Genomic DNA, 14074 nt, shown 5'->3' on the forward strand with positions numbered 1-14074 from the left:
ATCTATTGTTGGGCAACAACCCCCCCCCAAATTTAGTGGCCTCAAAAAAGCAACAGTGATTTATTTGGCTTATAAATCTGCCATTTAGTTACGCTCCGCGGGAATGGCCTATCTGCACCATGTGGTATCAGTGAGATAGCTCTAGTCTGAAAGATGTACTTTTAAAATGGGTTACTCACGTCTGTCAGATTGGGGTTGGCTGTCAACTTTGAGGCTTAGGAAGGGCTGAAGCTTAGAGTTTTTTTTTGTTTTGTTTTGTTTTTGTTTTTTTTAGTTTCATAAATCTGACGAAGGCCGAGTGGGATATACATTTGGGAAGACGTGCCAGTCTTGGCTCAGAAGGCTCCTCCGCAGGAAGGCCAGCTCTCAGTGCCTGCTCCTTCAGGGGTTCAAGTCCCAGGCCAGAGACGGTGGGGTCATCCTCTCGATGGAGGCCGGGTGACGGGGTCAGCGCGCTGAGTCCTGCCGGCGTTGGCCCCTCTCGGTCGGTCCTGTGCCCGGCCTGTCACTGGCGGCCGGCGACGTGGCCGGGTCTGGCGTTCGGGACCTGCATGCCGGGGGCTTCCGGAGGGCTCCGCGGGGCTGGCAGGTTTGCTCTGGACTTGGGGGCGGCTGTGTTCGTGCAGGGAGGCGCGAGAGGACATGGGTTCGGAGAGCAGGGGGTGGTGGACTGCCCCCTCAGGCTCTGGTCGGCTTCTCCCCTTTGGTGGACGCCCGGGGCAGGCGGGGGGAGTCCGAGCAGCCGGTGACTGTGTGGTTGGGGGGAGGGGCACATGGCGCCGGCTGTCTCCACCATCTCCACAGCGCAGTTCGTCGGCCTCCTGCGACTCTCTATGTCAGCGTCTTCAGTGTTCCTGGTGGTGCTCCTCCCTGAGTTGTCCCTGCTACTCCCTGAGGTGCGGCTCCATCTCCTCAGGGGCAGCCTTCTGCCGCTTGGCCTTCCGCCTGCGCAGGCCTCTCAGGCGCGCCTTGTGGGGCGCTAGCCGCGGCTGCGGTCGGTGGTCGCCATCTTGCTACTTGTTGCGTTTCCCGGAGGAGAGGCTTCCGCCGGCGGCTGCGGCTCAGTGAGCACGCTGCCCTGGGCGTCGCTGAGGGCTTTGCTGCCTTACCACACGGTGGCTGCATTCCGAAGGCAAGCATTCCTAGAAGGATTGCGTTTTCAGTTCCATCGTAAGTGCCACAGCGTCTCTTGCGTTATTGGCTGAGGCGGTCACAAAGGCTAACCTGGAAGAGGACGCGGACGCCATTATCTTGATGGGATTGGCAAGGTTTTAGAAGAGGTCTGGGCTGGGAGATACGGTGGTGGCCAGTTTAGGCCACGGTCGGCCTCCGTCTTGGGGTCTAATTGGAAGGGGACGATGAAAACAACGAAGAAGGAAGGGCAAAGGTGATTTAAGTAAAAGCAGCTTTAAAGATAATGCTTATTTGGATTATTACCAAAAGTTAAGTACGTAATGTTATCACTAGCTAGGGCTGCAGGAAATACTGTTTCTAATACATGCTCTTAAAGCCTACAGTAGTGTGTTTCATTTGCTTTGTTCAGAACATACATTGGATCTGGACACTGGATAATCCTTCTGGAAGGGTGATAATTTTCTAAAAGCTTTTGGAAACCTTTGATAGCTAAGCTGTTTTCACACGTGTGTCCTGTTACTTGAGTGAATGTACACAACTCAAACGACTGGTAAGGTTAGGAGAAATCTGAAAACAAAAGAAAACAGGAAGCCACTTCTTCCAGCCCACTGTTACTATTTTAAGGGATTGATACAGGGAATTTCCTGACTTAACTTTAATCTTAAATTATATGCTTCCATGGTGGTAATACAAAAATAGGCCCAGTGGAACCACCTCCTTGTCTTAGGTAAACTTATCAGTTGTTGGGGGCGGGGGGGTGGGGGGGATAAAAAGGGCAGCTGGAATCATTGTGAAAAATGACCTCTCTGGTAGTCATGGGGTCAGTTGCAATAAATATTATGTTATGATGATGCCTGTGATGAGTAGTAGCTAAGAGAACAATGTTCTGGTTCCTTTGGACTCTTATCCCATTGGCAAACACTCCAGAAGAGGGGTTCACATGCAGCTCTGCCTTGTCCATGTGAGTTCTTGGTTCACACAGTATCTTAAAGCAGAAGAATGAAGGAGAGGGGGATTGAGAAATGTCTTTAATGGTTTCATTGCAAGGCTAAGCTCACCACACACTTGGGCTGCATTTTTTCCCCCTAGAATTAATTCAGACTGCTGTTTATAGATTTGTTGTTTTTGACAAAGTTCAATCATGTGAAAAGGCTATAACTAAATGTATCAGATTTTTTTTTTAATTTGTTTATTTATTTATTTTAAAAAAAATTTTTTTTTTTTCAACCTTTATTTATTTTTTGGGACAGAGAGAGACAGAGCATGAACGGGGGAGGGGCAGAGAGAGAGGGAGACACAGAATCGGAAACAGGCTCCAGGCTCTGAGCCATCAGCCCAGAGCCCGACGCGGGGCTCGAACTCACGGACCGCGAGATCGTGACCTGGCTGAAGTCGGACGCTTAACCGACTGCGCCACCCAGGCGCCCCTCAGATGTTTAATATTAAGAAAACAGGTGAGTGGCAAAGCATACTCATGCACTTAGTAAATATTTATTAAATGCCTACTGTGCGCAAAACACAGTGCCAGCTGAGCTTAGAATTTTGTTCTGATTTGGATCAAATCTAAATGCAGGAGTTGATCTTATTATAATCATCGTTTTTGTTAGTCCAACATTTTGCTTTCACTCAGCCAAGTTTACAAAGCAGCACATTGCTTACAATTTGACTCATCAACTGGCAGGTTTTACTGCTGCTTTCTCTTTGACCGTATGAGTACACATCATAAAATCAGCACCATTGACTTTGAAGACATTTATTAAAATAATGCATTTATGAGAGGAAATTTTATAAGAGCTGTGGGTTATAAACTCCTTGATCTATTTACTCCAAATCATTGGATCCTAATCCTTGCAGGGTGGGACAGGTCCTGATGCTTGTAGTGTGATGTGAGAGAAGTTTTAAGTGTATTAGTCACAACCGGAGTATACTGATTTCCCTTAACAATTGGGTCCTCACATTTGTTACTTTTGAAACCTTGATTTAGATCCAACCGATATAACATAACTCTTTCAGAAGAATGGCCTATAACAACTATAATTTTAAAGATATATTTTCTAAGTAGCTAACTTTGAGTGAATACATGTATGTGTATGTGTGTGTCTGTGTGTGTGTGTGTGTGTGTGTGTACTGCCAAGATTCTGTACATTTTATTTATGTAAAATGTGCCAGTCAATATTTACTAAAGAAAAAATTGAAGAATGCATCTCTCGATGATGGAAAGACAGGAAGAATTTTTCTTAGGTAGTATTCTTATATTTGGAAGAAGGTTCAAAACAGTAACATAGATTTTGGTGGAGAAACAAATCTATATACATGTCAGGCACTGGTAGTTAATGGAGAATAAAAGATGACTGAGATTTGGCTCATATCCTTTGGGAAGCTGCAGTGAGTGAGAAGAACTTGATTCAGATGTGAAGAACAAAAAGCACTACCATATATGCTACGGTATTGTCTGCAGAAAGGAGTTGAGGAAGACAACTTGGAGAGGCAGATATTTGAACTGCCTCGTAAAGCCTGAATAACATTTCTTCCAGGAATGGCAAGACAACTGTGTTTCAGGGAAAAGACACCAAGAAAGAGAAAGGTCCGTGCAACCAAAGTGCCAAACCCCAGGAACCTATAAGAGAAAGCAGGATAGGCCAGATGAGGGAGGCCTAGAGAACTTGGATAATGTGAGACTTGAGGAGAGGCTGGAAAAGCTTGAGGGTGAAGAGGTCTTGAAAAATCAAGAGGGAGAAAATCTCAGTGACTATTGAACAACAACAACAACAGCCTAGTAAGAGGCAGCCTAAAGTAAAGTCAGAATTCTTTCCCCTAGCCTAAAAGTCCTTGCCTGGTGGGAACTTCACCTACCTTTATAACCACATCTCCTGCCCCTCTCCTCCTTACTCAATATGAACTTCTTTTGAACACATACCAAACCTGATCCTACCTGAAAAACTGTGCCCTAGGTCAGTGGTTCTCAATTAGGTGTGATTTTTGTCACCCTGAAGACATTTAGCAATTTTGGCTGTCAAGACCTACTAACAGAAGATCTACTGGCATCTAGTGGGTAGAGGCTACCAATACTGTTAAACATCCTATAGCAAGCAGGATGTTCCCCTACAACAAAAAATTATCAGTCCCAGAGTGGCAATCGTGTCAAAGTTGAGAAACTTTTAGGTGTTCCCTTAGCATGAGTACTCTTCTCACAGATGTAGTCAATCTGTCACCTCCTTGTTTTATGTTTAAATAAATTATCACTATGGAGTGATTCTTGTTTGTTTCAATTATTGTGCTGACCCTCTATCAAAATATAAGCTCCATGAGGGCAGAGGACTGGACTATATCAACAGCTCCCAGACAGTGCCTGGAACACCACAATGCTCAATAAATATTTGTTAAATAAATAAATGGGTGGGTTGCAATCCTGGTTCTAGCCTCTACTACCTCTGTGATTTTGGCAAGTTTCTAAATTGCTAATGTCCCTTTTTCTCATATGCAAACTGTGGGGCAAGAACTGTGTGTATTGGGTACAGAACTGTCAAGAACAGTTCTTGACACATCAGTAGAGCCTCATTGGCACTAGTTGAATGAATGTTGAAAGGCAATAAATTTCTTATTAGAACGTACTAACCCCTTGCTTTGATTCCCGGGTAAACTTTAGCATTTAGGAAAATGGAAAAGTGGGTAGGTGTTTTAGCAAAAGTAGCTTGGGTCCTTCAAAATTAGATGATACAGTGCATTTTTTCCCTTGTTTAGAAACTGATTTTTTTTTAAATATTTTATTTATTTTTGAGACAGAGAGAGAGACAGAGCATGAGCTGGGGAGGGGCAGAGAGAGAGGGAGACACAGAAGCTGAAGCAGGCTCCAGGCTCTGAGCTGTCAGCACAGAGCCCAATGCGGGGCTCAAACTCACAGACCAAGAGATCACGACCTGAGCCAAAGTCGGACGCCCAACCGACTGAGCCACCCAGGCGCCCCTAGAAACTGATTTGAGATGCAGGTTTCTTTACTTGTGATTGGAAAGCTCCAGCCTGTTTTTGTTTGTTTGTTTGTTTGTTTAAGAAAACAAGACTCTTGTTAGACATTTTAGAGTAGCTAAACTATGTGTTCAGACCAATTCTGGCCAAACTTGAATGCTTAATGAGGATAGGATTAGTACTAAGCTCAGTGCAATGCACAGGGCTAGACATCTGGGTGACAAAGTAAGGACATGGCTGATTTTTAAAATAATTAGTTTCACAGCTTCCATTTTTGGAAAAAGCCTTAGGGATACCACTGGTTCAGAAACAATATGATGAGACAGCATTAGAGGAAAAAGAAAATGTCACATTTAACTTGTGAAAAATGTTCAGCGATAAACCAGATATTTTCTCCATTGGTAAAACAAACAAGCAAGAGCTAGTGAACTGGACCCAAGGAGCCCTGCCAAAGTCAAATCGCCCACGGACACTGTGCAGACTCTTTATTTCTATTTCATTTGGTTTTTTCTATCTTTCCAATACCTCCAGCATAAAATTAAAGTGGGAAGCAATATGTTCTGGTTTATTATGTATTTTTTCATCCTCAGTAGAATCTAAAATTATCCCTAAGCAGATATTCATGTTTGGAGGATAATGTTCTGAAGTCTAACCATGAGACAGATTGTATGTTCTTAGGAAAAATGTTTTAAACAAATCAATATTGTTGATCTTTTAAATAAATTCTTAAACTTGTTTAATAATCTCTACTCTCCCTTTTCCTTCTTTTGAAGGCTGAATTGGAATGTCCTAGATCTTCAGAGCCACAGGACAGAAAGACCCTGAGTGCAAAAAGACACCCCCTGAGCACAAATGCACTGAACTGTTACCTTGGTATTTATTTGACACCAACTAGCATTAACTTAGGTAAGATACCATGTCTTTTACCAACATTGGGAAAACATAAGAGCATTCAAGAGGGTAATATGTTTCAACTAGAAGGTAGAATTACTTGCCCACAGCAATAATTTGCAGTACCTACCTGATGCCTGAAGGCCTTTGAGTTTGAGACTCCTTGCTTATTGAAACCCTTCAGATCATTAATTGCCCTGTAATTTCACCTTTGGTCATCTTCTCTGTAACAGGAATAAAGAAATTTAGCCGTAAAATTCAGAAAGGTGAATTTATCTAAAATTCTTAAAAATTTAGACCAAAGGAAATGGCTTGAGAAACATTTTCAAACATCTCATGTTCATTATTTTATCTGTGGAAAGCTATAAAATAAATACAATCAAGGACTTGTAAAATTAAAAGAGGTCTAGGGCCATCTAACCTTACCCTCTATATATGTGTGTGAATTTTCTCAGTTGTTGCATTTGAGTACCACCTCTTTTGTAAGTACTTGGAGTAATGGGGAGCTCCTTACCACACAACACAGCTTTATTGAGCAGTTTTATTGTTAGGACTTTATTATTTGATAAATAATATACCCACAATATAATATGTCCTCTATACCTACCACTGACTATAATAAATTCTGTTGTCAAATGCGTATGAAGTCATGTAGGATAAACCTGATTTCTCTTCCATATGCTCATGAAACAGCCTGTTATTGGAAGACATGTCAGATGTCCTGTCTATACAACATCTTAGTTTCTCCAGACCAAAGACTCTCAGTTCTTTCAACTGTTAAACATGTTTATTGTGGTATCATAACCCTGATTGTCTCTTCTAGAAGCAATCCATAAACTTCTAGATATATTCTTAGTTATAGCCTATTTTTATTATCATTTTGGATTTGTTTTGGGCTGTCCTCATCTGACAGCCGAAACGTTTGAACTATTGTCAACCATATAGCCTATATATTTTATGGTAAATACAGCTCAATGTTTGTTGTTTAATGTTTGTTTAAGTTATTAATCCTTTGTTGGTTTAAAATATTTATGAAGATTTCATACATTTCAGTACTTACAGTACCTGCAGGTTTGGTATGAGGGGAAAATTGATATGGTCTCAGGAACCTAGATATTAATTTTTTAAGAATAAACTAGAATTTATTCTGTGAGAGATTCAGAGGCAATCTTAGATTGAGGTTTTTTTTTTTTTTTTTCACTGCCATTTTTTTAAAGTTTATTTATTTATTTTGAGAGAGAGAGAGAGAGAGAGAGAGAGAGTGTGTGTGTGTGTGTGTGTGTGTGTATGTGTATGTGTGTATGTATGTGCATGAGCTGGGAAGGGGCAGAGATGGAGGGAGACAGAATCTCGAGCAGGCTTCTGAACTGTTGACCTAGGGCTTGAACTCATGAATTGTGAGATCATGACCTGAACTGAAATCAAGAGTTGGCTGCTTAACTACTGAGCTACCTAAGCCCCCCTTCACTGCCATTTTTAAATAATCATTTTCCCATTTTCTATTCATGTTTCTTAATTACCTTTAGGTTTCTGCATTTCTAAATGTCTATATTTTCTTATGGAATTTTGAAGCTTCTATATTCTAACTTTATTCAATTTGAGGAAAAGATCATTTTATTTTTCAGTATATCTGATACGATGCTTTATGGTTGTGATAATTCACAATAGTTAGCAAAACAAAAATGAAGCTTCCATTTTATACCTATACAAACTTTGCTGAAAAAGAAACCTGCTGCCTTACCTAGCTAGACCAGTAGGCTGACACTGAAGTTTCTTCAAACACATTTAGGTGTTATAGCTCACTTGAAAACTTTACACATCACTTTTCCCTTCAAGGGTTTTCCCGTTCCTTCTTCCTGGTTCTAATTTCTTATGATAACAGAGAACAATAGGGTGTTAGTGGAAGGGGGATAGGGATGTCTGTGTGTATGATTGACCACTCGTAAGTACTAAGAAGTAACCCAAGTAGTCCAGGAGAGTTTTTATACTGGCTCCAGCTGTTAGTGATCCCAGTGGGTTTGGTGACCAGTTGTTATTGCCCTCACAGCACATGCTGGCACTATAGTGTGTTACACTGCATAGCTGGAGGGCCCAGCTGGATCTCTTAATAATAATTTTATGGCATGGTGGTCCTTTGACCTTTAATCCAGAGACTCTTCCACATAATTAACGCCAAGGTCCCTGTTGGGGGCTGATGGATTGTCATTTGTCTACTTAATATTTATAACCTCTTATAAGCCCACATAAATTTTAGGATTTTCTTCTATACCAAATTTAACTTCAAAGAAAACTGTGGCTGGTCCTTGCCTTTTCCAGTCTAGGCATGCCTTTGCACCTATCACTTGTGATCTGCCCCAGAAAAATCTGCACATTCCTCTGTTAAGAAACTCTAGTCAAGGAGTGGTTGCTCGTCTTTTAGATTCCGAGCCCTCTTCCCAATTTCCTGGCAGGGCAATTTTTGTGGTATCATCTCTTTCCCCCAGTAAGCACCCAGGTAATAGGTAAGGCAATACAAATTGCACTGTCAGTTCCCTTCCACTTTCTATTCATCTCTTTTTATAGCTGGAGAAAGATGCTCGATTTTCAGGTTTGCATATTTTTCCCAATCTTCTGCCTGGTGAGTTGCTTTCTAGCCAGGTAGTTTAAGCTATCCCCCTTATTGGTGGTCCATGGAGGGGATGGAGGAAAGAATGAGAGTGTGGTCAATATATGGCTCAAGTTGAAGCCGTATCTATCACTCAGTTCATGTAATTCTCAGAGACAGCCTTACCTTGGAGTTTTATTAACTCCCTTTTCAAAGTACATCGGCACTCTGGACAATAATAATTATTCACAATAATAACGTGAAGATTTGTGTTTGATGACATACTGGTCTAACAAAAACGTGGAATTGAAAAATCAATTCATGCAATCATGCATATTTGAAAGACAATTCTGGGAACTGTTCTTCTTTTTCATCTTTTGCAAAGCTACTCTTGTATTTGACAGTTTCGTAATTCAGATAAGTGGATAATTAAGCCCATCTTTCAGTTCATCTGTCTATATTTAGCAAGCCACCATGTGAGGATATGAAAATAAGACCTGGCCCTTGCCTTGGGCCAAGAATGGTTTTCACATTTTTAAAGAGTTGAAAAAAAAAACAAAACAAAGAATTCGTGTCACCCTTCATGGCCTACAAAATCTGAAACATTTAATATCAAGTCCTTTCCAGAGTTCACTAAACCACTCACCACTGACATTTTTACCTGAGTATGGTATTTTCATATTTTTTATTATTTTATACTTTTACTCACTACTTTATATTTATTATTTTTTATATTGATATGATTAATATTTAACATTTTGAGATATTTCATTTAGTTATCAATAATTTTTCTGTGATTCTTATAATCTGTTCATTAGCTTTTCCTTTCTTTTTGCTTTATAAATCCAATCGGCTCTTCTACTCAATAGATACAGTCATTTTGGCAGGGTAAAAATTGAGTACAGACTACATTAAAATCATCAAATTGATTTCCTACATTTGATTCAGGCATTTTTGAGGCTTTGTGCTGAGAGCTGCATTCAATAAACAATTTTACATTTAAGAAAACTTTATTTGACTGGAATATCATGCCATTTGACTTAAATTGATTTATCAATTCAGTCAAAATTACCAATGTTTATATACATATACAAAGTATACATGTATATAGATAAATTGATATCTTCATCTAGGAATAATGTAGCATGTCAAAACATTGTACTTTCTTCAAGTTGACTTACTGCTATATTTCAACACTGTCACCTTATATTCAGTACATTTGTGCATTTCACCATACATTTTTGGAAAGAGTTGAGTCACAGACATCCATCCAATCTAAATGTTTTTTTCAGGATATGAAAGAAAAATATTGTTTTAAAAATCAAGTGAGTTTTAAATACTTTTTAAAACTGCACTTCTATCTGAATTTCCTGAATTTGAAGGGTCATGACAGCTTATCCCTTTTTAGTATAAAAGGAGTTAGGATATAAAGTGTTTTGGTGTGTCAATTTTGTATACATAATAATTCAAACATTCTTAAAACGGGTCTAACATGACCCATATGCTTTTATTCACTACTTGTTACTACTTGAGTTATTTTAATCCTTATCATTTATCTATTGATTATATTATTCTTTCATGGTATTTATTATGCCATATAGAACCAGGAATAGCATAGTAATTGTAGCAAGCTAAAACCTTTCAAATGATGTCCATGAAGAAAGAATATTCCTGCAAAACCCAAAGAGGACTTAATACCATATTCGAATTCTTTCCATTCTACAAACATGTAAAACTCTTCTTTCTGCAGAGACCTTGTTGCCTTTCTTTCAGGATGGTCTTTTACCAACTCTTTGCTCTAATGATTTTCTCATTTTGGACCTGAAGTATAGGATCAATCCAAGGCATTAATCCAGTAACCCATGATTATTAAGATTGTATTCACCCCAATCTGTATCTAGAGGTTTTGGAGTGCTGGAGTAGGAACCTTGTGTATTCTTCCTTACTTTGTGGCACAAACATCCAGATTGTATGTGGAGATTTGTTTCAGATCATTTGCTGTTTGCTTCTCAATCTTGTTTTCTAAAATATGAAATATTCTTCCAGAAGATAAGGCAAATATGTACAGTGGGAAAAGACAGGAAAAAAAAAAAAGAGAGTTGCTATTTCACATGGTCACTGCCAAGAAAAGCTCCTCAGACACCAGTTATAAACTTGTAATTGTAGTCCTTGGAGTAAGCATCCTTTTGTGATCCTAGTAAGATTATGGAAACAATACAGCCACGATTCCTTTATAAATAATTCTGACATAAGAATTTTGTATGGCATATTTAAATTAAATATATTATAAGATACTTGGTATATATGCCTGGAGTCTAAATGTGAATTGTACATATAGTTATAATAGTATTTACAAATTTTACTCCATAATTTTATAGCTGATAAATAAATTATGGATTTAGGTTTGAAATCAGTTCTTTGGGGCAGGCTGTAGCTCATTAATAACAATTAAAGACAAAGTTTTGATTTTGAATATATGTTAATATATGGTGAGTACATGTTAATCTTTTTTCTTTGTGTTTATAAATGCATATTTTATACCCTTTAATAATTTTTGAATGAATCTTTTGCATGTGTTTTTATGTTAGCCTCTCACTATTTAAAATGCCAGTGCGCTTATCTAGAGTTACATATGATAAGGGTAGTTGTAGCATAAACAAAGTTATTGCAAATTCCTAATGGTCTGCACATTACTTTTTTATGTTGAATTTTGCATAACTTACTATCTCTTCAGCTATTATACAAAATCTTAGTAATTAGAGATAAACAGGCCAATAATCATTTGGCTAGTTTCCCTCTCATATAGAGTGATTTCCTCTACTATATTTTCTACTGATTTATCTTATTATAGTTACATGGTTTAAAGGAGAGAGTTGCTACCATTCCGAAAAGGAATGTTTCCTGATGCGAGGGGTCAAAGAGAAAGAGCATAATTACAGCTGGAACTTCTGGGTCCCAGTTTTAGCTCAACTGCTTATTAACAGAGTAGTCATTTAATTGTCTGTGAAAATTAGGATAATAGTACTTTACAGGTTTACAGAAGGAGCCAAATGAAATCCTGTGTAGGAAGGTATTTGGTAAAGTGCTAGTTGTAAGTTAACATCATCAATTATTTAACCTGTTTCTTTTCTGTGTCCCATTAAATGGAATTTTATAGCATGCTTTCTTAACAACAGCTGTATTGCTACCAAGGGGGCAAAAATAGATTCTTGGAGGAAGCAAAAAGAAATCTTATTCTTTTTACATGTACAGCACATACACAAATGCAGCATATATGTAATATGTGTTATATTTGTAGTGTTAAAATTTTATGAGGAAGAGGGTCACCTGGGTGACTCAGTCCGTTAAGCATCTGACTTCAGCTCAGGTCATGATCTCCTGGCTCCTGAGTTAAAGCCCCACGTCAGGCTCTGTGCTGACAGCTCAGAGCCTGGAGCCTGCTTTGGGTTCTGTGTCTCCCTCTTTCTCTGCCCCTCCCCTGCTCACGTTTTGTGTCTCTGTCTGTCTCTCTCTCTCTAAAATAAATAAACATTTAAAAATTATGAAGAGGATAATAAAGAAAAAAATTTCTATGAAGGCTTGTTAGGGGGTGATAATATAAAAAAGGTTGAGAAACACTACGTCATAGTTGATAACAGATACAGATTTTGTGTGGAATAAATATAATTTCATGTTACTTTTTTTCTGTAAGCAAACTTGTTTGTTTCATGCTCCCATTGTGCCTTAAGGAATACATGTAATCTGAGATATTCAGAGTTTCAGTGCCCTTACCCCCCTCATTCCCAGAATTATCTATGTGCTAGGGAACTTATGTTATAATAAAGTTTTGAGGCATTGACTCTTTGAATTCCAAGATCCCTTGGAGTTAGTCTCTCCCAGCTGCTTCTGTACCTCCCTGTAGTGCACAGGTCAAAATTGGCTGCTTTCCTGCTACTCTAGAGCTATAGGAAACTTGATAGAAATCTCAGAGACCTTCTGCCCAGATTCTCCCTCCAGGTAGTTTTGCCCTGTTCACTTTTTGACTATGAGGAATCCAGAGATTTTGTCTACATTTTGGGCTTTATCCAAATACAGGAGCCAAAGATTCCTATGCATTTAGATTCCTCAAAATTTTACTGGTTACTTTATCTTACCACTACCGCCACCCCATGGTTCAGCCCCAAGGGTAGAGGGTGAGGTTGAGTGTGCAGAGTATAATTCCCTTTTGGGAGAACATTCTGAAAGCTATTATCCCTTCCAGGTATTTTAGAAATGAATTGTTAAGGGTAAACTTACTCTTTATATTAACTCTTTTGTTGTAATAACCCTATCCTGACAAAGTGGTTGCTTCATGATATAATTTAATGGGGAAGGGCCACTATATTAAATGAAAGTATATGTGGGTGATGGACACATGCAGGGGCATGTTAGATTTTATTAAACAATTATTTCAGGATATTTTTCTCACTTTGTTAATATATTGCATAGCAGATTATTTTTTTCAACAACTTAATTGAGATGTAATCTATGTATAAAATTTACCCATTATAAAGGTACAATTGAATATTTTTTTGTAAATTTATGTAGCTTTGCAACCATAGCCACCATCCAGTTTTAGAACTTTTCTATCACTGTCCCTAAATTCTCAAAAGACCATTTCAACTCAATCCTAGTGGGATCATTCCATTTTACTGCTGAATTAACATCCCAGTGAAATAGTATTTTGTGGATATACCACATTTTGTTTATCCATTGATCAATTGATAGGCATTTTAGCTGTTTCCAGCTTTTGGCTGTGATCAATAAGACTACTATGAACATTCTCATAGAAGTCTGTATGGGTGTAAATTTTAATTTCTTTTAGGTAGATTTCTAGGAGTGGATTTGCTTGTTCATGTAATAAGTTTACGGTTAACATTTTCAGAAAGTGCCAGACTGTTTTCCAAAGAGACAGTACTTTTTTTCCATTCTCACCAGCATATATGGAGGGTTCCAATTTCTTTACATTTTTGACAACACTTGGTATTATATGTCTTTTAATTATAGTTATTTGGTATGCGTGTTGTTTTTTGTCATTGTGGTTTTAATTTGTATTTCTTTAACAACTAATGATATTGAACATCTTTCATGTGCTTATTACCGGGTAATGTATTATCCTGGTGAGCTGTCTACTCAAGTCTTTTGCTTATTTTTTAATTGGATGTTTTTAAAAAATATTGAGTTGTATGTTTTCTTTATATTTTCTTGGTACAAATTTTCTATCAGATATATAGTTTTAAATAGTTTATTTCAATCTGTGGCTTGTCTTTTCAGTCACTTAATAGTATCTTTAGAAACACAAAAGTTTTTAATGAAGTCCAGTTGTCAGAGATTTTATTTTTTATTTTTTTTTAATTAAAACAATTTTTTTTTTGAGAGAGAGTGTGTAGGGGTAGAGAGAGAGGGAGAGAGAATCCCGAGCAGGCTGGGTGCTGTCAGCGAGCTGCAGGGCTTGATCTCAAAAATCGTGAGATCATGACCAGG

The 14074-nt window shown here is 38.5% G+C and overlaps 1 long non-coding RNA gene across 2 annotated transcripts in view; it reads left to right on the forward strand.

The window, feature by feature from the left end:
* Window positions 1-1059: 1059 nt before the first annotated feature.
* Window positions 1060-14074, forward strand: part of LOC123585598 — a 51172-nt gene continuing 38157 nt past the window's right edge. The window contains exons 1-2 of one of the 2 annotated variants that reach the window (XR_006706305.1): window positions 1060-1170; window positions 5871-6003. This is a non-coding gene — a long non-coding RNA (uncharacterized LOC123585598). The other variant, XR_006706304.1, reaches the window with a different exon arrangement.

Source organism: Leopardus geoffroyi, chromosome C3 (genome assembly GCF_018350155.1).
Source record: "Leopardus geoffroyi isolate Oge1 chromosome C3, O.geoffroyi_Oge1_pat1.0, whole genome shotgun sequence".
Classification (NCBI taxonomy): Eukaryota; Metazoa; Chordata; class Mammalia; order Carnivora; family Felidae; genus Leopardus; species Leopardus geoffroyi.